The following is a 25,987-nucleotide window of genomic DNA, read 5'->3' on the forward strand; positions in this document are numbered from 1 at the left end:
TCCTTCTAAAATGTAAGCTCCGTAGAGCTGACATCTTTACGTGGCACTCAGTATTTGTTGAGTGAAAGACTGCATGATTAGTAGTGTTAAGGAAAATTTTTAAAGAGGGAAAATCCTTATAAAGACACTATATAAACTAGAGGGATTATCAGCCAGATCATTTTACTTGTATTAATAAATCCCTTAACTCAGTACTTCTCAAACTTCAACGTACATGTGAACCATCTGGGGATCTTGATAAAATGCAGATTTGGATTCGGTAGTTCTAATTCAGGTTGGGTCTTGAGATTTTGTATTTCGGACAAAATGCACAGGGGATGCCAGTGCCCCTTTCAACAGGACCACACTTTGAATCAGAAGAATTTAGCTCAATCTAGACTAAGTTTAGGGAGAATATTTCCTTTGATGTGTTTCTGATGTCCACTATATGAAAGACACTTTCTAGTCGTTGTAAGGATGCCAGGATAAATAACTGATCTTTACTGTTTAGGCATTTATGGAGTAGGACAAAATATGATATCCAGTTTGTAAACATTTTTGTGGCACTCGTCACAGGCTGGGTTACCCTGGCAGTAAACTCTGAGGTCAAGATTAAGGTATAAGGCATTGATTAGGGAGTGCTCTTGGAATAAACGCCTGTGAAGGGGAGGTGGAGGAAGCAGAGCAGAGGAAGAAGTTGATCTGTGATGCCATCCCAGTAAAGGCTCCCAAGGGGCGCTCTGGAGTTGGGATGGCCTTGGAAAGGTGTCTTGAGTTGGTATGAGGGGCTGGGGCTTAAAGCCCAGCACTGATTAGTCATTGAATACCAACTGTTATGATTTTGGGGCTGTCCATTTCTTTCATGGAGGCATTCCCCAGAGGAAGGCTGACGGTTGAGGGTGTCTACTGGCAGCACTCCTAGCATCAGGAAGTCTTCTGTTCCTGAGGGATCTGGGCAAGTTTCACAATCACAGCACCAGTCACCCTACGCATCCTTCTGAAGACTGTGCTTGTTAGTCATTTGGAGACTAAATATATTTATTAATTGGGTGAATATCATCAAGTGATACTGCGTGTGACTGATATGGCCAGGCACTGAGATAAAGACCTGAGCAAGACAGACATGGCCCCTGCCCTCACAGAGCTTACCGTCTACTGAGGGAGATAGCTGTTAAACAAGGAATTACACAAGTACTGAAATCGTGATCATCATTCCCAAGGATAGCATTGGGAAGAGATTAAAGGAGCATAAACAGGAATTTAACTTAGTCTACATTTTAAGGAAAGTCTTTCTTTTTTCTTTCTTTTGAGACAGGGTCTCACTCTGTCGCCTAGGCTGCAGTGCAGAGGCATGATCATAGCTTACTGTAGCCTCAAACTCCTGGGCTCAAATGATCCTCTTGCCCCAGCCTCCCAAATAGCTGAGACTACAGGTGTACACCACCATGCCTGGCTAATTTTTTTTTTTTTTTTGAGACAGGGTCTGGCTGTATCACCTAAGCTGGGGTACAGTGGCACAATCTCAGCTGACTGCAACCTCCACCTCCCAGGCGCAAGCCATCCTTCCACCTCAGCCTCCCAAGTAGCTGGGACCACAGGCGTTTTTTTGTGTCTTTTGTAGAGATGGGGTTTCACCATGTTGCCCAGGCTGATCTCAAACTCCTGAGCTCAAGCAATCTGCCCACCTTGGCCTCCCAAAGTTCTGGGATTACAGGAGTGAGCCACCTTGCCTGCCCTTATGCCTGGCTAGTTTTTAAATTTTTTATAGAGCTGGGGTCTTGCTGTGTTGCTCAGGCTGGTCTCAAACTCCTGGGCTCAAATGATTCTCCTGCCTCAGGCTCCCAAAATGCTGGGATTACAGGTGTGAGCCACTGTGTCTGGATTTAGGGAAATTCTGTTTTAAGGAAGTTACCATTATGTTGTGACCTGAAGGATAAGGTAAAATTAGCCTGAATAAAGTTAAAGGATGGGGGTGGCCACCGGCTAATAAGAGAGGTAGGAAGAAGAACAATAAACTGTATTTTTAAATCCCATATAAAAATCTCGTACAGCTAACACAGAAACAAATGAGCGGTGCCAGCTTTCCTTGATAAATTTCCAATGCCTAATGGCTGGGGAATATCCAAGTATACGTTGGTCCCCACTAGAGTCTCAGATTAGTTTTTAAAATGAAGAAAACAAATTGGGGAGGAGCGTAGATCATTCCAAAGCCAAGTGTATACTGAAGTGCTGCTGCTCAGGAGCCAGGCTACATTTTGAAGACCATACTCACCTGCATTTCAAGTTAATAGGCCAAATAAAACAATTTAAGAAGCTAGAAATATGATCCAATGAGAACAGAGCCTGTGTGTGCGGAACAAACTGTGCATTTTGGCTCTGAGCACAATGCATTTCCTTCCTCTTTTCTCCAAAGCAGAAATGTCTGCCAGCTTCCCTTTAAAGGAGACAGCGTGAAGGTTTGTAGCTGAAGCATATAGTTCTAAATTCCCCTGATGAGTCTGTAAATTATAGCCAATACTCTTGCCCTCTCACACTCTACCCATGCCTTTACACTGGCCCTTATTTAACTTTGTTTATTCCATAGTACTTATTACTATCTGGAGATTCTACTGGAAATTTAATATATCTATTAAATTTGAATTAAATATGAATATATTGTATGTGTTAAATATATGCATATATATATATATATTTCACAAATAATTACTGAAATTGTAGTAATTGTTACCAAGGAGAGCAACACGATTATAGGTGCATAAACAGGGACTTAATCTGAGATTTAAGGAAATGCATCCGTGTGTGTGTGTGTGTGTGTGTGTGTGCATACATAAAATATGTATATACACACATAGAAAATTTTGTTTCAGTAGTCTCCCTCTTCCTCTAAAAAATAAATTTGTTTTCTTCACTGTCAGATCCCGAGCACCTAGCCAAGTGCCTATTACTCCATTAATATTTATGGAATATTGATGATCCTGAATCATCAATAGTATGATTATGATTATAATCCTGAATCATCAGTGTCAGCATTGAGCAGCTGAACCAATGTCTGTGGCCACTTATTAAATAAATATATGATGAAGAAAACAAGCTTGTAAAGAGGTGTGGGACTGAAGCAGGTATAGTTGAATTTATGGCTGGCTAAGCTATAATTGGGTCACTGATAAGAATTTAGAGAGATATTTGGATATCATACTAGTACTCAACAAAGCACTATCCTCTTGCCTTGCGCTCAACCCTCTTCTTAGCTCTCATGCTGACATCCGATTGTATCAGACCAACCCCTGGCTTGAAGATGGTTATCCATAGACAGTCAAGTATTCTAGTAGTTGGTTGTCTTAGAGCACTGCCTAGGGTAGATGTCACATGCTGCGTGGTGACTGTGGCAGATACTACTCATTAGCTGACTGCTAACAGCTCTTCTCAGTCCCCTTCTATCTTGCTGCCTCCCTACTGCAGAGGCTAGACAGGCTCATTACTCACTTTCCCAGCCTTTGTGGCAGCTAAGTGTAGGTATATGATGTAGTTTTGGTCAGCGAAACACAAGCAGAAGTCTGTGAGGTACGTATATGTGTGGTGGGTGTCAGGAGTATAATGGGGGAGAGGATTGGAAAGCATTCTGCGAGAACTTTTCCTTTCTCATAGAAGGGGCAGATGCAATGGGAGAGTTTGCTGGCCTTGGCCCTTTTCCAGTCTTCTTGCCTTGAATGTAGATCCAGTGATGCCTAGATCTGCAGCAGATCTTGGCATTTTGCAACCATGAGGCAACAAGATTGAAGATGAAAAGTCAACAGCTACCAGTGGAAGAAGAGGAAGATAGAAAGCCTGAATCATCGTCAGCATTGAGTTTCTGAACTAATGTCTATGACCACCTGCCTTTGGCTTATGGGAGAAAAAAATAAACCCCTATTGATTTAAGTCACCATCAGTTCGATTTTCTGTTAATCGTGCAGATTTTTTTTTTTTTCACTCAATGTCAGGCCAACCTAAATAGATTCGCTTTCAGAGAGTTGGAATGTAAACCGTGATGGAGAAGAGGATGACTGAGTGGAAGGGAGAAAGGAGAAAAGAAGAAACAACAAACTCAAGTAGAGCATGTAGAAGACTAGAATAGTAAGCAAAGAAGATCACTTGTTGAGGGGAGAACAAGAGGCCCAGCAGCCAGAGGCTTAGCAGAACTGCCATGTGCCCCGAATGGTGCTCCCTCACTGTGCTCCCTGGGCACTAGCTCATTGGAGAGGCTTTCCTCTTCTGACGTTCCCACACATCTTCACCAACATCCCTTGTCACTAAAGGTAACCTAAATGTCTCTGTTCCTTTCAACTAAAAGCGCACAACAGGCCAGGTGCGGTGGCTCACGCCTGTAATCCCAGCACTTTGGGAGGCTGAGGTGGGTGGATCACTAGGGCAGGAGTTCGAGACCAGCCTGGCCAACATGGTGAAACCCCATCTCTACCAAAAATTAAAAAATTAGCTGGTGTAGCGGCGTACGCCTGTGGTCCCAGCTACTTGGGAGGCTGAGGGAGAAGAGTGGCTTGAACTGGGGAGGCGGAGGTTACAGTGAGCTGAGATTGTGCCATTGCACTCCAGCCTGGGTGACAGAGCAAGACTCCATCTTAAAAAAAAAAGAAAGGGCCGGGCGCGGTGGCTCACGCTTGTAATCCCAGCACTTTGGGAGGCCGAGGCGGGCGGATCACGAGGTCAGGAGATCGAGACCACGGTGAAACCCCATCTCTACTAAAAATACAAAAAATTAGCCGGGCGTGGTGGCAGGCGCCTGTAGTCCCAGCTACTCAGAGAGGCTGAGGCAGGAGAATGGCGTGAACCCAGGAGGCGGAGCTTGCAGTGAGCCGAGATCGCGCCACTGCACTCCAGCCTGGGCGACAGAGCGAGACTCCATCTCAAAAAAAAAAAAAAAGAAAAAGAAAACAAAAAAGCACGATGAATTTCATTTCTAGCCATGAAATTTTTAGCCATTTCAGCATCATAAAGGGCAGCTACCCTACTCTTTTAGAAAACATTTCCCAATGTCACACTAAACACCAGGCTGAAAAAACTTGCTAAAAAGAACTGAGTAATCTAAAGAAGCATGCAGTTTGTCCTCAGAGCCTCACACTTCCTCTTTCAGTGCGTCTTCCCCTCCAGTCTCCTTACTTCCTTCACCACACACCAAAGCCCAGTGGCTTCTTGCTGCTTCTCAGAAGCCCAGAGTCCTCCTACTTGGAGAATAACAAAAACTTCCCTAGCTCACAAGGCTTCAGCTAAAGGCGTCCCTCCATCCTTATCTTTCATCAACATCTAGGTCAATGGTTCTGTATTCCATAGCAGATGCTCTTAGATGGCTCTGGGTAATGATAGATGAACAAATTGAACAAATTAATTTATTGACATCAGTACTTGATAACCATTTTGGGGTGGACACTCCTAGACATTTTGACATTCAAACAGTTCTTAACTAGCAGAACCAGTGTGTCCAATGGTTACGCTGGAGGTCTTGACAAGAAAGGATACAATAAGATACTTTGCCCCGGGCAAAAGAGTATTTTGCGTGCCTTTCAAATCATGATGTGATGGCTCATTTTTCAAAAGGCAGGGCATACCTTATATAATTACCACAAACTAGCAGCTCAGAGCCTAAATTCAGCCAACAGATATGTTTTGTTTAGTCAGCAGACAGAATTCCATTTTCATTGGTTCTAGGCAGGGCATATAGTCCTGTTACGTTTTAAGTATCTATATTTAATGTGATTATCTTGAATGGCAATACTAGATTTCTAGAGCAAAACACTTTTTTTTTTTTTAATTTACAGCAAATAATTTTGTCAGCTCTCTTTTGTCCCAGTTCTTATCTCTGGGGCTATGCAATGAGACCCAGATGTACATTAGGCTGCACATGTCATCCTATATGTAATGGTGTCTACTGTAAGTGAGGACACCCTCCAAAATGAATCTGGGCATTTATATAGGAGAAAGGGCCAACTTTCCCCTCCGCCTCTGAGAAATGACGAGAAATCCTTTGCTCCCGGGTATAAGCACATTCTCCTTGGGAACAGAAGGAAAGATTCTGGGAGCTTAGCTTTTGGAATGTAAATAAATTTCCCCACTGGAAAGATGAGATGAGTGTCTCTGGCTTTACATCCCAGGAGATGTCTCCATGGTCCTGGGAGTTTAATTCTTCCTTGAAATGAAAATGCAGGTATCTTTGGGGAGGTAAATTTCTCTGGCATTCTCACTAATCACTTCGAAGTTAACATCAGGCTTGTCCTTTTAGCTCAGATTCCAAGATTCAGTAAAATGGGCTCAGAAAACCCTAACTGTTCAGAAACGTAAAAATATTGTCTCTATGGCCCACAATTCCACAGTTGAACCACACGCCTACCATCTCAACTGTCTTACACTCTGCAGCTTGATTTTTGTTACCTTTTTGTTTCTTACTGGTAGGCATTTGTCAATGATGGGATTTAGAACAGGCTACCTGAAAATATGGTACTCGCGCATTTGGAGAAACAGCAGAAGTGAGAAGGTGACTCTCTGACTTTTTCCCACACTTCTCCCCTGAAGCAGGTTATAAAAGAAATATTGGGGCCGGGCGCGGTGGCTCATGCCTGTTATCCTAGCACTTTGGAAGGCCGAGGTGGGTGGATCACCTGAGGTCAGGAGTTCGAGACTAGCCTGGCCAACATGGTGAAACCCCGTCTCTACTAAAAATACAAAAATTAGCCAGGTGTGGTGGCACACACCTGTAATCCCAGCTACTTGGGAGGCTGAGGAAGGAGAATCACTTGAACCCGGGAGGTGGAGGTTGCAGTGAGGTGAGATCCCGCCACTGCACTCCAGCCTGTGCAATGGGAGCAAGACTCGATTTCAAAAAAAAAATTCTTGGGCCTTTATCTGAAGGAGATCATAAGGCCACATTACAAAGTGCCCTTTCTATATCAGGAAGAAAGGAATGTTTTTTTTTTTTTTTTTTTTTATCTCTGATGACACAGGGACACAGAGAAGTAGCTTACAAACAGGCTTGCTAAATTCCCCTCAGTTTATGACCATTGCATCACAGCCTTTTGTCCTCCAAGCACACTTCTGCATGGCTGCCCACTCTTCATCAAACCTCAGCATTAAAAAAAACACTTATATTAAATACATTTGTAAGCACTTCTCTTGTTAATCTGTCTTTTGTTATAGGTGCCTTGGCCGTGAACCTAACAGTGGGTGAGAAAAGAATCTCTTGTCCCCTACATCATCAAGTTATAACAACCAGTACTTTGGTCAAAGAATGTATACTTGCTAACATCTAGACCTTTAAAAAGAGAATTGAAATACACTCCATTTGTGTGAATGAAAAATTTATAATATGTCTTTTCGGACAAGAAATCAAACAAAAATGAAAATGTAATTTCTTACTACTCCAAATTACATAGAGGATAATTGTATCTGCATGGGAATGTATCATCTGAGAAATGGGTTCATTTTGTCACAGAAATCCTAGTTGCTGGTTAGGAGTGAGCAAGACAGTCTTCGGTCGGTCAGGCATTTTGTGAGTGAGACTGTGCAGCACCGCGATCAAGCGTGGAGTCTCTGAGGCTGGACTGCCTGCGTTCAGGGCTCCCACCACCACTGCTTCATCATGTGATCTAGGGCCAGGGACTTGTCTTCTCTGTGCCTCAGTTTCCTTACTTGTAAAGTGGAGATAGAATAATGTACACAGCATAGGATCTTCGTGAAGGTGAAATGAGATAATTATGAAAAATCTGTAGTCCTCTGCCTGACAAGTAACATTAGCTGTGTTATTAGATGAACGTTAGCTGTGTTATTAGATAAGTGTTAGCTGTGTTATTATTTCCTACATCACCTCCCTGCTCCTCTGTGATTTAAAGAGAGCTTATTCTCTAATAGCAAATGAGAGAAAGAGAGAGGGAGAGATTTGTAAACAAAAAAGGGCATCACAGTTTGATTTCTTTGACTTGTAATGGGAGTTTGGGCCAGCTGTGGCAAGAATGCCACAAGGAGCAGTGAGTTCTACTCAAAGTGGTGGGGAGTGGTTAGGAAATTTTTTAGAGTAGGAGGAGACCTTTGAACTGAATCTTGAAACCACTTTCTACTCTCACTTTGGGCTCCTAGTAACCACCGAATAGTGGTAGAGAAAATAAAATAGTCATTTTTAGAAAGTGTGTATTTTCCTATGGACTAATAAGCAATGACTGTATTTTTGAAAAACGTGTTTACAGCTTTAGATTCCAATAATTGCATGTGACAAATCTAAGCATGTTCAGCTTGTGCTTCTCCTGGCTTTGCCTTTTATTAGGTCCTGCACTGGCCAGCCACAGTTATTGTACCTCTATCCTATTCCGTAGTCATTTGTGGTTAAGTATATCAGCAGTCTGATAGAAGACTGTAAGAGCTTACTTATTAAGATCAAGATAGAACGAGGGCAACAGTATTCCTTAGGCCAAAGCAGGGAGGAACAATTTAACTGGGACCTATCTGAGGACATAAGCATATTTTTAAGAAAACTACACCACAAAGGAATAGTTAGAATGGAAACATGGTAAAAATGTGGAGTTTAGGGAAGCAAAATTGTTTACTGTGTTCCCAGCAGCATCCAAGAGAAAGGATATCTTTTCCTGATAATGCACATGTCTAGTCCCTTTGTCAGGGAATGCAGGGGTTAATTAAGAGTATGAGAAGCCTGGCTGGGTGCAGTGGCTCCCAGCACTTTGGGAGGCCAAGGCAGGAGGCTCACTTCAGGCTAGGAGTTTAAGACCAGCCTGAGCAACATAGGGAGACCACGTCTCTGCAAAAAATAAAAAAATTAGCCAGGTACGGTGGCATGCACCTGTAGTCCTACCTACTCTGGAGGCTGAGGTGGGATGATTTTTTGAGGCCAGAAGTTCAAGGTTACAGTGAGCCATGACAGCACCACTGCACTCCAGCCTGGCAACAGAGTGAGACCCTATCTCTAAAAAGAAAAAAAAAGTATGGGAAACCAGACTCACTGGGTTCAAATCCTAGCCCCATCATTTAATAGCTTTAGAACATTGGGTAAGTTATTATATCTCTGTTTGCCTCACTTTCCTCATCTGTAAATTGGGAGTCACAGTAATACTCACCTCAATAGGGTAGATGTGAGGGTTCAGTGAAGGCATATGAGTTGTTCAGTGCCTGGGACAGATAACGTGCTGGATAAATCATGGCTCGTATTTCTCTTTGCTCAGCATTGTTTGCTCACATTTTCATTCTGTTTCGTCTGGCCCTGAATCCCAGCACATTTCACACAAAGGCCCACTCCACTTTGACATTCCTGATTTTAACTTTGGTTCCTTCATGGGGCTAAAGCTGAGACTTAGACAGCTGGTGTTCAGCAGAATCACCAGCTAGAGCTCCTCAGAGTGCATAGGACAAACAAATCTGATAATGGTCACAAAATATTGGGGGACTTCCTAACTGCCATGAAATGGACAGGAGCCTTACACAGGTGCTGAGCCGTATCCCCTCATTTAAACTTGACTGGGAATCTCTTGAAATGACCTTGAATCCTGCCTGCAATTGAGACTCAGGGACGTAGAAACAGATATGAAGGATGGCAGAGAGGACAGTCGGCCTCTGGAAGAAAGCCACTGTGAGAGTGAAGTGTGGCAGGGTGACCCATTCTGGGCAGCAGCACCAGGCATTAGTGAGGGCCAGTGGTTCTGGTAAAGTGTGAACCTGAGCTTGGCTTTCCATCGATTGTACTTTTTTTCCCATCTTAAGTGTCTGTGCACTTAGTAAGGACAAGTGTAGATAACATGTCCTATTTGTGGTCTAAAACCTTTCAATGCATTTTGACACTTCCAGTCATTGTGATGATTCCTTAAGTTTTGCTTGCTCAAGGGAGAATTAAACAAACACTGTATTTCCCAGACCCCCCTTATATCTTGGGTATGGACAAGTGCCTACATTTCTTCAAACACACATAGCAAGACTTCAGTTGGAAGGGAGTTTGTGCAGCTGCATTCTGGTGGTGCGGGGGTAGTGGCTGAGATCACCACATCCACATTGCATTCATCCTCCTCCATTTAGGCCACTTTCACCCTGTTTTCAAGGGAGACAGCCACACAAGACTCCTCATGCTCTCACAATTTACAGACTAAAAAGATGTGTTAACGGAATGTGCTGGAATTTTAGCTGGGAAAGTTGAAATACTAGAAGTGGGGCTGGGGAGAACTGGGCTCTAAAGTTGGCCTTTGAGGCAGGTAGGAAATTTTTCAGAAGGTGGGAAAACAATCTCTGACCAAGCAGCATCTCTATCCCAGGGTCCTCATCTGACATACTATCAGGTGGGTGGTAGTGCCGTGGCATGGGCTGGGGGTGGTGGTGAGTGGAGGGATTCTGCTCTCTTGTTTGATACAGTCGTTCAGAAGAAGTCAGGGGCTATCATATATATATGGGGTGGGGGGGAGAGAGAGAGACAAAGATAAGGCAGGGTTTCAGAACCCCTGCCAGGTGGCTGGTTTGCTGGGCAGTGCTCCAGTTCTGGTGAGAAATTAGAGTGCTAATAAAGCTGAGCAGACTAAAGTTCTAAGGATCAGGGACCCTTACCATGGAAATTCCAGAGAGGCTGGGGCTCTGCAAACACAGCAATGCTAGAGTGGGGCAAAGGAGAGACCACACGTAGGGCATCATGTCTATATTCTGAGCCACCCATCCAGCGGGAACAGGGCTTAAAGCCATTAGATGAGACTGCCATTGGGTCAGGTATAAGACTGGTTCAAATGGGTAAACATGCTAGAAGCAGGGATGGCTTTAGGCCTGGTTCACACGGCTCCACTTTTCTGTGCTTGTTTTGTCCCTTCCTCATCTTAAGGCTGACTTCCCCTGTGGTCACAAGGTAAATTGCAGAAGCCACAGAGCCAAGATGCTCCTCCTTCTCACTCAGAGGGAGACAGGACATTTGCTATAAATTTCAAACAGACTATCTCTGACCAGTTTCCTTGGGCAGGGAATTAGGGGCAGTAATGGCTTAGGTCTGGATCACCAATGTGGTCCCCCCTGGAGTGAGGGGTGAGGTCCGCTCCACCCAAACCCCATGACTGCTATGCAGTTGGGGAGGGCTGCAATGGATGTTTTAAGAGACAACCCTATGTTCAAGAGGAATCTTCAAACTCTCCTAGGCTTGGTCAGAAATCACTAGCAGCATAGTCCATTAAATCACCAACTACACTTTTGAAACGTTGCACATGATGGTGTAAGTCGGGATTCTCCAGAGAAACAGAGCCAATAGGATGTGTATCTGCAGAGAGAAAGATTTATTTTAAGGAACTGACCTACATGATTATGGAGGCTGGTAAGTCCAAAAGCTGTAGAGTGGGCCACCAGGCAGAGACCAGAGAGCAGCTGATGTTGCAGTTCGAGTCTCAAGGCTGTCTGCTGGCAGAATTTCTTCTGTCGTATTTCAGTTTTAGGGCACTTGCTTCTGAGTGGGGCACCTGTCTCTGAGAAGGAGGTAAGGACTCTCATAGTACCAAGTTCCAAGAGACAGGCCTGGTAGCACAAAAGAAGGTCTGACTACCTAGCCACATGGTTGAACTTGCTCCCGACTGCCTCTGAGTGGCAAGACTTCCAGAAAAAGGCACAGTAGTTGGAATCTGCTGCAGTAAGAAAAAAAATGGTGTCCAGTATAGTTTTCATATACACTCTAGGCTTGGTGTCTTAGGAAGATAGGTCATCTGAGATAGAAGTTAGGGAGGTGAATTGAGCCCCGAACTTGCCTTGCAGGACACGAGCACTGTTTCTGACTCGGTGAGGGCAAAGAGAAAGCCCCCCCATTCCTGAAGCTATGCCCAACCTCATGAGAAACAGATTCTTTATCTTTCGTTGTTGCCTTAAAATTATCAGCTACTGAGTAGTTTTGTTATTAAATGGTTACTGCGATGATGATTATATTAAATTTCAGTTATTTTTATGTTTTTTTAGGAAAAGGGAATGAAATTATAGAAACAATACTCTTTTAGATAGTAGAAATTGATACAATTTTCCCTGTCAAAAATAAAATTGAGACGTTTTGAATTAGAACTTAGAGGTTTAGATAGCTGTAGCAATGAGCTTCCTTTTTAGAAGGTGTTAAGTTCTAGTCATTGCCTCATTATCACTTCAAAAGATTTGCTTTTTCAGCTCTGTGGTTAGAAGTGTGTTAATGTCTTAGCAGTGAAGACGAGTTAGGGATTTTGTGGTTTTTTTAGCTAGAACACTCACGGTGAACATTGCCTTTAGTTCAAATTCATGTGAGTGGACTCTTCTCCAAGTGGAAGATTTTGGAATATGAAATGAACTGGACATACAATCCATTTTTAAGAGTCAAAGATTTTGATTTAAAAATTAGTAAATCTGGTCCAGTTTGTAGGTTATGAAATGAGATAGACTAAAACATCTAAAGGTGTTTTAAGAGTCTAGGCTTTCCTTGTCCACGATGATGACCACTAGCTACATGTGTCTTCTGAGCACTTGAGATGTGGCTAGCCCTCAAGGTGTTGAACTGTAAGTGTTAAATACATACTGGCTCTGGAAGATGTATGTACAAAAGATGAAAGTAAAATATTTCATTAATGTTTAAAAAATATTGATTATACATTGAATGATCATAATTTGAATATATTGAGTTAAATAAAATATATGACCAAAATAATTTTCACCTATTTCCTTATACCTTTTATACTTATTTAAAGGGGCTAATAGAAAATGTAAAATGGTATATATGTGATTTGCATTAAAATCTGCTGGACTAGCACATGATGTCCTTCATGTTTGTCATTTTGTCCTCATATCTGTGGTCACTGTGTTGGCCTTGGGCGCTTCTGCTTGGTCACTGCAACAGCCTGCCATCTGATCCTCGTTCATTCTCAGCTCAGCTCCATTGTCTGTTCTTTTTGGCCAAGTCTTCCTCAGTTGGCAGGTCTTTGCAGTGCCTCACACTGACAGTGACTGCACCGGGAAGTGCTAGGATCCAGGTCCTCCGTCTGGCCCTCCTTTGCACCACTATGAGGCTTTTAAATTGTAAATTGTTTTAGTCCAAAATTGAAATTTGTTGGAAGGATGTGGGGGCAGAGATAAGTGGAATCTTACTGTATGCACTTTTATGTGTCTAGATTCTTTTGCTAAACATCCATGCTCTTTAAAAGTATTTTTGATGTTGTTTTTAATTCATTCGCATTTCAGTTTATATCAGGGACTCCAAAGGTTGGGCCTTGGGAAAGGAAGCAGGAACTAGAGCACCATGGGCTATGGAGCGATGGTTTTGTTGTTTTTCTGTTGCCAGGTCCGCGATTAAAGAAGCCACTGTACAGCTTCTGATTTTTACCCATGAATCAGTTTCTGCTACATGTAGAGAGTGACACTTGTCACAGCCTGATTTTATTTTGTTTTATTTATTTTGTGATCTCACTCTGTTACCCAGGCTGGCGTGCGGTGGTGCAATCTCGGCTCACTTCAACCTCCACCTCCTGGCTTCAAGCGATCCTCCACCACTGCTTCCCTAGTAGCTGGAACTACAGGCATGCGCCACCACACCCAGCTAATTTTTCTATTTTTTATAGAGCTGGGGTTTCATCATATTGCCTGGGCTGGTCTCAAACCCTGAGATCAAGCCATCCGCCTGCCTTGGCCTCCCAAAGTGCTGGGATTACAGGCGTGAGCCACCATGCTGGGCAAAAGGTTTGGAGACAGCCTGATTTTAAATCAAAGGCATCCAGCTGGGGAGCCCTGGTCTAGGAACTGTATCTAATTTTTCTGTTAATCTTTCACACTGCAGCTGACCTGAGCCTATGGGCTAGCTCTCAATACTGACTTCTGATGTAAAATAGTAACAGGAACTCATCATTGTGTGCTGTACAATGTAGGGAGAACTTTTAAACAACCATTGCATTATTGGATTCCCACAACTGTAAGCAGTAGGCAGCACACCAGTGTTAATTATTATCATTTTGTAGATGTGGTCACAGAGAGGCAGATCAACTAACTGATCTTCCCAAAGTCCCAAGCCAGGTGACTCAGTTAGCCTGTCCTGCAGGCAGGACTCGGCCAGGTCTCTGAGTCTCCTTCTACTGGTGCACATTTCCTGGTAGTATTTTCCTCAGGGAAATCCCTTTGGCTCTGACTACTGAAAAGAAAGCTTGTCTTCTAAAGTTGCCAAATAATCTGGTCTGCTTTCAATTGAAGATACTTTGAATCGTGGGAAGAGGAAAGGGGAGAGCTGTGCTGAAAAGATGAGTCATTGCTTCAAGATTGAGAAAGCAAGGATTTATATCTTGGGGACTTTTCAGGAGAAGGATCAGTGTTTATTGATGGTAAAAACAAGGACGTGGAGGAAGGGAAGAAAGCACACCCAAGTATTTATTTTCCTTTCTCTCTCTGAATGCACATTCTTGTTATTATATTTTCTATTTGCCATATCTCTTACTCATTTTAACAAATTTTTGTTAAAAATACCCATTGGTTAAAAATTATTTTTTATTTCTTAACATTGCAGTTTGCTTTCTATACCATGTCCTTAATTGACTACCTCTGTATAAGTAGCTGGTACATGTGTATTTTTTTCAGGAATCCTTTCTTTCTTATATTCAGATGTGGCTTTAATTGGACAAACCCCACTGAGGTTCATCACTCTTCCTTTTCTGCTTGACTGTCCTCTTTCTCCTCCAGCCATCCATCTACCTGCGAGAAAGGGCTATAAAAGGCGTCCTTACTTCCTTGAGAGGAAGGAAATGGCAGTGAGTTTTTTCACCAGTAGAAACATGTAGATGAGTCATATTTATAGCCTTTTTTTTTTTTTTTTTTTTTGTCGCCCACGTTCGAGTGCAGTGGTGCACTCTCTGTAGCCTAATTCTTTAATGCATACACCTGTTTAGTAGGCATTTCTTTGCCAACCTTTCAATGCTTTTGTGGGTATTTAGTATGATCTGTGAGAATCTGGAGGACTGGTTAGTATATTAAGTCCTGAACTTTTTAAAAGAAATTTGGTTGCTTGTTCTGTTGGTATGAATTAAGTTCTCAACCAAGAAAATAGATTAATTAATTGGGCAATGTTAGTTGTGGGCATAGTTTTAGGAAGACTTCTAGGATCTTTAAAATATCCACTTCTGCCTCTTTCTGGGATGAGAACTATAATACTTTTTCTTAAAATCACTTTGAGTGAATTATAATATACATACAGAAAAGTGCATATACGTGAATGTAATTATTCATTTTCAAAAACTGAGTATATCTAAATAACCAGCAGCCCCCAGTCCTCCTTATACTCCTTGCTATTCTTTTCTCTTTAGCCTACAGGGAACCTTTGTCCTCACTTCTAATAGCAGAGCTTAGTTTTTCCTGTTTTGTACCTTATATAAGTGGAATCTTACTTTATGTAGTCTGGTGTCTAGATTCTTTTGCTAAACATCAATTTTATTTATTTATTTATTTATTTATTTATTTATTTATTTATTTATTATTTTTTGAGACGGAGTCTCGCTCTTTCACCCAGGCGGGACTGCAGTGGCGCCATCTCGGCTCACTGCAAGCTCCGCCTCCCTGGTTCAGGCCATTCTCCTGCCTCAGCCTCCCGAGTAGCTGGGACTACAGGCGCCCGCCACCGCGCCCAGCTAATTTTTTGTATTTTTAGTAGAGACGGGGTTTCATCGTGTTAGCCAGGATGGTCTTGATCTCCTGACCTCGTGATCCTCCCGCCTCGGCCTCCCAAAGTGCTGGGATTACTGGCGTGAGCCACCGCGCTCGGCCAACATCAATTTTTTTAAAGTATTTTTTAATACTATTTTCGATTTATTCTCATGTGGAAAGCCTAGAACCTACAGGGAAGTGTGAGAAAAAACCTGAAAACCAGTAAGCATAATCTCCTCACCTGTAGAGACCTACTATTATAATTTTTGGCTATTTTTTTCGAATACTTTTTATATGAAATGTTTAAAAATTTTACAAAGCTAAGTGTGCTGTGTATTTAACTTTGAATTCTGTCTTATTTCGGCTTAATATTGTATTTTAGCATTTATTTTTTAAAAAATTATTCCTACTGTTACTATTTTTAGTGACAGATCTGCCTCTGTCACCCAGACTGGAGTGCAGTGGTGCAATCATGGCTCACTGCAGCCTTGAACTCCTGTGCTCAACCAATCCTCTGCCTCAGCCTCCCAAGTACCTGGGACTACAGACGTATACCCCCATGTCCAGTTGAATTTCAAAAATCTTTTTAGAGATGAAGTCTCCCTATTTTGTGCAGGCTGGTCTTGAACTCCTGGGCTCAAATGATCCTCCTGCCTCAGCCTCTTGAGTAGTTGGGATTACAGACATGAGCCACCATACTTAACTCAGCATTTTATTTTTCATTAAAGACTTCATAAACATTTTAAAAGGCTGAATATTGTCATTTTATAAATGAACCATCATGTACTTACCTATTCCCTTTAGGGTGAACATTTAGATGATTTCCAAATTGTTGCCAAGCAAGTAGTGCAGTGGTTGACATTTTAATACAGAAATATTTTGTTTGCTTCCCTCTTTCCCTCCCCCACTTTCTTCCTTCACTTTTTCTTTTTCTTTCTCTATTTTCTATCTTCCTTCCTTACTGTAAATACTTTTCATGTGCCAGTTACTGTTACAGGTACTAGGGAGAAAGCAGTGAGTAAACCAAAGTACTTGCCCTCATTTGCTTTTCATGATTCTAACTTACTTCTTTTTTTTTTTTTTTTTTTTTTTTCTTGAGACGGAGTCTTGCTCAGTCGCCCAGGCTGGAGTGCAGTGGCGCGATCGCAGCTCACTGCAAGCTCCGCCTCCTGGGTTCATGCCATTCTCCTGCCTCAGCCTCCCGAGTAGCTGGGACTACAGGCGCCCACCACCACACTCGGCTAATTTTTTTTTGTATTTTTAGTAGAGACAGGGTTTCACCATATTAGCCAGGATGGTCTTGATCTCCTGATCTTGTTATCCACCTGCCTCAGCCTCCTAAAGTGCTGGGATTACAGGCGTGAGCCACTGCGCCCGGCCGCTTCTTTCTAAAATCAGATTTATTGAGGTATTATTTATATTTGCATGCAGTCAAAAGCATCACTTTCAACATACATTTTATGACATTGACAACCTATACAGTCATCTAAGTACAACCACAATCAAGTTAATTCACAAGAAGTTCCCTTAGGTCCCTTTGCAGTCACCTACCTCCACCCACCACCAGCCCCTAGTAAACTCTGATCTATTTTCCATCTGTACGGGTTAGCCTTTTCCTGAATGCCATAGAAATGGAATCATTCAGGACTTAGCCTTTTGTCTCCGTCCCCTTCCCTTGGGATACTGCTTTTGAGATGCATCCGTGTTGTTGCGTCCATCAACACTTAGTTCTTTTTTATTCTAGAGCAGGCTTCCATTTTATGGATGTACAACATTTTTAAAAGATTGATCTCTTCACCAGTTGGTGGTCATTTGGGTTGTTTCCAGTTGTTGGTGATTATGAATAAAGCTGCCGTAAACATTCACTTTTAGACTTTTCTGTATGTGGACATATATTTTAGTTTATTTGGGCCAAATACCTAGGGGTGGGACTGCTGGGTCATGTGCCAAGAATTTGTTTAACTTTATAAGAAACTGCCAAACTATTTTCCAAAGCAGCTGAACCATTTTGAATTCCTGCCAACAATAAATGAGAATTCCACTTGCTCTGTGCCCTTGCAGTAAAATATTTTCAGGTTTTTAAAAGTTTTACTTTTTTCTAATAGGTATATGAGCTTATATTTTATTGGAAAGCGTCTGTCCTTTGCCCAACTTAATCAGTGTTGATATATTTCAATCTCTCACACTTCCTTATAGATTAACAGAGACTGGATCAGTCCCTCAAATTCTGATGATTAGAAGAGGCCTTTTGGAATTCCTGGGTGGCAATTCTAACTGTGGGTTCTTTGGAGTTCAGGCAGACCTTTGGGGTTGACAAGTATTAGGAGTGTGCTGTATATCAGGAGGGTATGTTTGTGCACTGGGGTGGGGAAGTGGGTGAGGGAAGTCTCTCATTGGTATGTTTCTTTTAAGAGCTGAAGAACCTGGGAAATTCCCAAGAAAGCTTTGTTCCCAGATGACTAAGCAAGATGGGTTGCTGGTGAGCTTAAACTAGGAGACAGCCTGGGGCGGTACTCAGGAATCCAGTCCTGAAATAACAGGGGCCTGAACTAGATTGTAATATTGGTAAAGGCTGGGTGTGATAAAATAAAAAAATGTATAAAGACGGTGGAAATGATAAAAGGATTATCAAAATTAGTAGCTGAATATTATTGACATGAGGGTAAATAAGGAGTTGACATGCTTGAAGTTTCACATTTAGACAATAAAGAGAAGGATCCCAATAGCACAGTGAAACAACATTTTTCAAGTCCCTGTCTTGCTAAATCCAATGGTCATGCACTTCCCCAGCTGCATTTTACTTGACCTATCAGCATCTTGACATAGGCTAACTGACGCGCAAGACGGTCCCGTCTTTCCTCTCTGAATCTTAGAGTACTGTTATACTTCCTCTTGATTCCTTTGTTTTACTGGCTGCCCTTTCTCATTCTCCTTTGCTGGTTCCTCCTCATCTTCCCCACCTCCAAATATTTAAATCTCTAGCCCAAACGTTTTTATCAGACCCCAGACTTGCATATCTACCTAGCTATTCAACACTTCCCCTTGAGTGTCTAATAAACATCTCAAACTTCAACGTATCCACGACCAAACTCTCGATCTCCATAACCCCAAGCCTGCTTCTTTCAGTCTTCTTCTCTTCTTCCAAATGCTCAGGCGCAAAACTTAAGATCACCTTTGATGCCCCTCTTTCTTTTATGCCCCACATTATCTCCATCAGCGTATGTTTCTGGCTTCACCTCCAAAATATGCCTGGAATCTGACCATTTCTTTCCGATTCTACTGCACCGTCGTGGACCAAAATCATTATCTCCTAATTGGATTCTTGCTGAAACTCTGTTTTTGCTCTTGTCCTCTTAGATCCATCCTAATGGCAGGAGCCAGAGTAATTTAAAAGAAAAAACACTCTAAGCTTGTCATTCTGCTGTTCAGAATCCTTCAATGGTTTCTTATCTTATTCAGAGTTAAAGTCCTTACAATAGTCAATGGCTAAAGGATTCTACAACAATTGATTTCTTGCTACTGCTGTAACCCAGGACTGGCTACATAATTTGCATTTCCTAGTACCAAATGAAATGCGGGGCTTCTTATTAAAAATATTATGAAGCAATTCAAGGTGCTGATGACAGAGCATTAAACAAAGTGCAGTGCCCTTCTACGCCCATGGCCTTCTGTGACTGCACATCTGCACAGCTAGCCCTGCTCACACCTCGTCTTGTGCCACTTTTTCTTTTGCTTTCTCTGCTCCATTTGTAAGGCCTTTTGTAGGTTTCTTGAACATACCAGTCAGGCTCCAACCTCACATTCTGTTTCCTCTACTTGAATTGTTTTACCTAGATATGCATGCAGTTCATTTCCTCGTTTCCATCAGGAGCCTGCTTAAATATCCATTGATAAACAGGGACATTGGGAAGGAGCTGTTTGGGGCATAATAGATAATGTAATGGCATTTAGGCCTATTTGTAGACTCATGGAATTGTACAGGGTAGACCAGAGAGCATTTAAATGGCACTATTCACAATAGCAAAGAGTTGGAACCAACCCAAATGTCCAACAACGATAGACTGGATTAAGAAAATGTGGCACATATACACCATGGAATACTATGCAGCCATAAAAAATGATGAGTTCGTGTCCTTTGTAGGGACATGGATGAAACTGGAAAACATCATTCTCAGTAAACTATCGCAAGGACAAAAAACCAAACACCGCATGTTCTCACTCATAGGTGGGAATTGAACAATGAGAACTCATGGACACAGGAAGGGGAACATCACACTCCGGGGACTGTTGTGGGGTGGGGGGAGAGGGGAGGGACAGCATTAGGAGATACACCTAATGCTAAATGACGAGTTAATGGGTGCAGGAAATCAACATGGCACATGGATACATATGTAACAAACCTGCACATTGTGCACATGTACCCTAAAACCCTAAAGTATAATAAAAAAAAAAATAATAAATGTACTTATTTCTAGGATTAAAAAATCTGCCAGCAAAATAAATTAAATGCCTGTGTAAACTTATATACTACCTGTTATGAATTGAGAGCACGGTATTCAAAATAGAAATTCTCAGAAGTTAAGGATATATGGCTCATGCCTGTAATCACAGCACTTTAGGAGGCCAAGGCAGGCATATCACTTGAGCTCAGGAGTTCGAGACCAGCCTGAGCAACATGGTGAAACCCCATCTCTACAAAAAATAGCTGGGCATGGGCATGTAGTTCCAGCTATTTGGAAGGCTGAGGTGAGAGGATCACTTGAGCTCAGGAGGCAGAGGCTGCAGCAGTGAGCTGAGATCGCGCCACTGCACTCTAGCCTAGGCAACAGAGCGAGACCTCAAAAGAAAAAAAAAAGAGAGAGGAAGAAATTAAGGATACATGATGCATACATGGAGGAGTAGTGTAGGATGTGTCAAACAGCACCAGTCGTAAAGTCTTATAGGTAGGCAATGTTCTAATTCTAACATACTCATTTTGGGGAAGTGTTGTTATGTTTTTTTTTTTTTTAAAGCAATAGGTAAAATAAATAAAAGAATATATATAGAAAAGAGCAAAGGCCTTCAAGCCTCTTCTTTTGGAAATATCCATAGCTATAGGGAAAGACAATTTGCTAAAAAAAAAAAAAAAAAATAGAGCTTTAATTCTGGAGTCAGACAGCCATGGTTTTGAATTTTGGCTTATTCATTTATCAGCCATGAAACTGATTCTCTATGCCTTATTTTCCTCACTTATAAAAGGTGGATAATAATAATAATTTTTCCATAGGATTTTGGGAAGAATGAATGAGCTAACCCATGTAATGCAGTATAGTAGCTTGCACGTAAATAAATGGTATTCCATATTTTGATAACTTACAGGAAGAGATATTCCACACCATAAAATACATCAAGCTGCATTTAAAAAATTGTCCCTTTTTCCATAGTCCTAACTTTGAATGTAACATTTTTAGTTGTTGCTTTATAAAGACATGGATGTTTATGCTGTAATTGTTTGTGGTTTGGTTGAGGGGAAGTTACACCATGTACTTTATTTTATGCTGACCTTACAAGAAAGTTTCTCTGTTGTTCCAAGGAACACTTTTTTTTTCTTTTTTGAGACAGAGTCGCCTTCTATTGCCCAGGCTGGAGTGCAGTGGTACAATCATAGCTTGCTGCAGGCTCAAATTTCTGGGCTCAAGCAGTCCTCCTGCTTCAGCCTCTTGAGTAACTATAGGCATGCGTCACCATGCCTGGCTAGCAATCCTCCTGCCTCAGCCTCTTGAGTAACTGCTTCTACAGGCATGCATCACCATGCCTGGCTAATTAAAAAAAAAAAAAAAAATTTTTGGTGGAGAGTGGATCTCACTTTGTTGCCCAGGCTGGTCTTGAACCCCTAGCCTCAAATGATACTCCCACCTCAGCCTCCCAAAATGTTGGGATTACATGGATGAGCCACTGAGCCCAGCTGGAGCACAAATTTTTTTTTTTGAGACAGAGTCTTACTCTGCCACCCAGGCTGGAGTGCAATGGTGTGATCTCTGCTCAGTGCAACCTCCGCCTCCCAGGTTCAAGCCATTCTCCTGCTTCAGCCTCCCAAATAGCTGGGATTACAGGCACGTTCCCCCACGCCCAGCTAATTTTTGTATTTTTAGTAGAGGTGGGGTTTCACCATGTTGACCAGGCTGGTCTCTTAACTCCTGACCTCAGGTGATCCGCTTGCCTCGGCCTCCCAAAATGCTGGGACTACAGGCGTGAGCCACCGCGCTGGGCCAACACAACATTTTCAGATAACATAAAGTATGGTTTAAAACACAAACTTCTGGGTATTGAGAAAAACTGGCAAGTTTCTGAATTGTTGTTCGGCTGTACTTTTTGTTTCGAATAGAAATGCTTCAGATTGGCAGCCTTTTCTTATTACAGAGACTAGAATATGCAACATGACTTATTTCCTTCACTTTGTCTCTAAAGTGAACACTTTAATCCTTATACTGGATGTTTCTTTATCAAAAACTGGATAATGGCTTTATTCTCTATTATTTTATACGAGGATATATTTAGGGATAACTTTTCAGAAACATCAGCCATAGTTATCAAGAAAGAGAGGCGACAAAGGCTCTTATTCAAGTTCCATTAACTTTGACATTCCAGAAGATATGAACTTTAGATTTTGGAAAGATGCCCCGAATAAATGTTCTATCTGCCACTGAAAAAGTCTTTACTATTGACTCATTATCCCTAGGACATGAGTTGCTTTTCTGGTTATGATTTTTCAAAACCAGAAAAGAATGTTCACTAACCTAGTCTTTTTCTTAGTACTCCTGTACTGCCTATTAGAAATGTCTGATCAGGATGTGGGACACACATTGCGTTATATTCACTTTTAGTGCTCATTGCTAACTGGCAATGAAAGAGTTCTGTATCTAGCCAGAGATGGCAATGCGGGACTGTGCTTATTTGTACAGTGTCTATGGTACGTTAGTCAAATATTTGAGGGTTTATATAGAGAATTATGTTGGCTTCCTGGAAGTTCTTTTTGCTTGTAGATTATCCTGACTGGCTGTGACAATTGCTATTGCTCTGTGTTTGCTAGAATTTACCAGCTTATTGGATCCCACAAGGGAGCAAAATAGAAAAAAAAAAAAAAAAAAAAAAAAAGATTAAAGCAAAATGGAATGTACCAGCTCTGTGCTGGGAATACTTGTGTGTTGAAATGAGCACATACCAGAATCAACTTTGCCTTGGTTCACAGTCCAGATGAGGAGTCACCACTGGCCATATTAGAGATAAGATTCAGATGAGAGCTCTGCCTTTTTATTTTTTTTTATCTTGTGCTTCTAAGGAAATCATAAAGCTTTAAGCGTAGGGATTGTGATCAAAAAATATAATTAGAACAAGGACCAAAGAAATACAAAAACTTAAATATAATTACCATTCTCATCCCTATTTCACAGATACTGGTGCTCCATTCATTCTTCATTTCTCCCTTAGAAAAATACTTGTTTAGCTTTACTCTAAATCTCAATACTTCTTGCCCCAAATTCTCCCATCCTATGCACAGATTCAGGGCTTTGAGGATTCTACCCAATTCATGAGGGCAGAATTCCTAATATTTTTCTTGCTACTTTCAGATTCTTGAATATTAAAATTCTTGCCACTTTTTCTAAGGCTTCCTCAAGTCTTAGTTCTAAGGTAATTCCCAGAGGGTCTCATTCCCTTTGAAATTTGAAAATTGGAATTTCTTTATTATTCCTTCCAAATGGAAGTGAAAGAGACAATTGTATCCGCCTATGAAAGGCTTTACAGTTTCCCTGTTAAAACTAATATATATATAGTTTAACTAATTAGAAAATCCTCTCTCTTTGTTCAACCATAGCTCCAGCTTTATTATTTCCCTAATGTATACTAAAGAGTCACTTCACAGTCACCTCTCTCAGAGGGTGGATCTACAGAAAACACAGTTGTGACAAACTCTAATTTTAAAATGTATATTTAAGCAATTATGTTTTAAGCAGTAAGATTTGGAAATAGAGAAATACATGCTATCACTATACTGGCCCATTTTACCATTAATACCATAAAAGCAGAGACAGTACTATATATTTTACTTATTTATTACTATCTCTCCCTATAATTTTGTGTGTTTTTATTAATTTATGTATGCTTAGCACCTAGAATAGTACTTGGTATATAAAAGACACTGAAATCTTTGTTCAATGAGTTAATTAGTGTCTTTGTCTTCCGTTGTAGCTCCTGTAACTATTAAGGGTCCTACCATATGATATTGTGTTTAAAAGATGGGTTTGAATGAGAGATAGGAGTTTCAAACAAGAAAATCTTATATTTTAGCTATTACTCCCTGAAAGGTATAATTATATGGTGGTTATGTCTTATCTTCTGTATTAGAATTCTGAGTAGGAAAAATAAGTAATCTGTACTTATATTTCATACAAATATAACATTTTGTTACAAAAATAAATTGATACAAGGGTTGGAAGTTCTGGATCCCAGTCCCACCTCTCTCCTTGATTATGTCTGGGTCCATGAGCACATTTATGTTTACCTTTCTGGATATAGTCCTATTAACAGCATCACCAGGTTGGGCTAGATGCTCCCACTATCTCTACTCTTCCTGTTCCCATTGCACTCTGGTTACCTATCGATTTCTCCCCACTTACGGCATTATATTGAACACATCTGCCTATGTGTGTTTCCCTACTTGATTTGAGAAACTTGGACTCTACCTCACTAAAAAATAATGGCTACTATTTTTGAGTACTATCAAGTGCTATATTCTGCCTATTGTGTGTTACTTAGAACACCATTAAATAAGTATATCTAAGTCTATTTTGAAGAAGTGAAAATTTAAGACTTTGAGAACTTAAACAACATGCACCAGGTCTGTAAACATATGAGATTCCAATGTCTACTCTAACCCCAAAGTCTCTGCTCTTAGCCCTCTACACTATATCCTACTTCTTATCTACAGGATGATCATCATGTCCTGAACACCTACTAAGTGCCAAATATTTATATCTTGATTATAATCCTGAAAATAACCTCGCACAGTAGACATGATTATTCTCAGCTTGCATCCTATAGGCCAGGTAACCGATGCACAAAGATGACAAGTAATCTCCTTCCCAGCCATACAACAATACCTGTGGGGCAGTCTGGTACTTCTTATTGCAAATTATCTCAAAGCTAGTTGATATTTATGCTTTCCTTCACCTCCTACACATTCATGTTCCCTTTACCTTTAGCCAGCACCTTAGCTACTTGGGATTCTTTATATGACTAAATGCTTTTTTTACTTGATCGTTTTTCTTATTTTTCTTTCTTTCTTTCTTTTTTTTTTTTTTTTTTTTTTGAGACAAAGTCTTGCTCTGTCTCCCAGGCTGGAGGGCATTGGCACGATCTCGGCTCACAGCAACATCTGCCTCCCAGGTGCAAGCGATTCTCTTGCCTCAGCCTCCCGAGTAGCTGGCATTGCAGGTGTGCACCACCACACCTGCTAATTTTTGTGTTTTTAGTAGAGATGAGGTTTTGCCACGTTGGCCAAGCTGGTCTCGAACTCCTGACCTCAAGTGATCCACCTGGCTCGGCCTCCTAAAGTGCTAGGATTACAGGCACGAGCCACCATGCCCGGCCCTTGATTGTTTTCAAACCTTCATTCCTGAAGTGTCTGAGCCCTTGGTGGGCCTACCTCGGTTGGGTTGCTCTGTTCTACAAAATGCATCACTCAATACAAAAGTCTTGACATACGTTCCCTGCCCCCAAACAGATTGAGACAGGAAGAATAAAAAGAGAAAAGCATGCAAGTTTTATTAATTTTACATTCACATGGGGATGTTCACAAGAGAGGGAAGTCTCAAGAAGTGGCCAAAATAAGATGGTTTTATACCTTTTAGATAAACAACAATAAATTTGTGAAGAAATGACAGGGGGGAAAGGGGATCTGGCTAGGGATAGTAAATTCTAGGGAAGTCACTAGGAGATATTTGGAGTATGTAAAACTAGTGGAAGATAAGGGTTACTTCCAGAAGTTTATTTACCTAGGCCTGTTGCAGCACCAAATCTCAGTCTCCAGTGATAAGGAATATTCTTTTACCTAGGTAAGGAGAAGGCAGCCCTCTCAAAAGAATCTTTTTGGCTTGCTACATGCAGGAAAAGACGGGGTGACTAGACTGTTTCTGAAACTGTAATTTTTCCAATGCTTTTTAGCTCAAAATATACCAATTTGTTTTATTTGGGGATGATGTTTCCTTCACTTCTTCACTGTAGAAGCAGAAATTCCAAACACCTCTTTGAGAGTTACTCATTCTCTGGGTGTCTTCCACGTATATATGAAATATACATGTTAATAAATGTCTGTTTGTTTTTCTCTTGTTAATCTGTGTTTTGT

General features: G+C 41.3%; 1 protein-coding gene across 1 annotated transcript in view; it reads left to right on the forward strand.

The window, feature by feature from the left end:
• Positions 1-25,987, forward strand: part of LOC134733857 (uncharacterized) — a 150,871-nt gene that overhangs the window by 11,397 nt on the left and 113,487 nt on the right. The window lies entirely within an intron of this gene.

This window comes from Symphalangus syndactylus, chromosome 2, assembly GCF_028878055.3.
Source record: "Symphalangus syndactylus isolate Jambi chromosome 2, NHGRI_mSymSyn1-v2.1_pri, whole genome shotgun sequence".
In the NCBI taxonomy this organism is placed as follows: Eukaryota; Metazoa; Chordata; class Mammalia; order Primates; family Hylobatidae; genus Symphalangus; species Symphalangus syndactylus.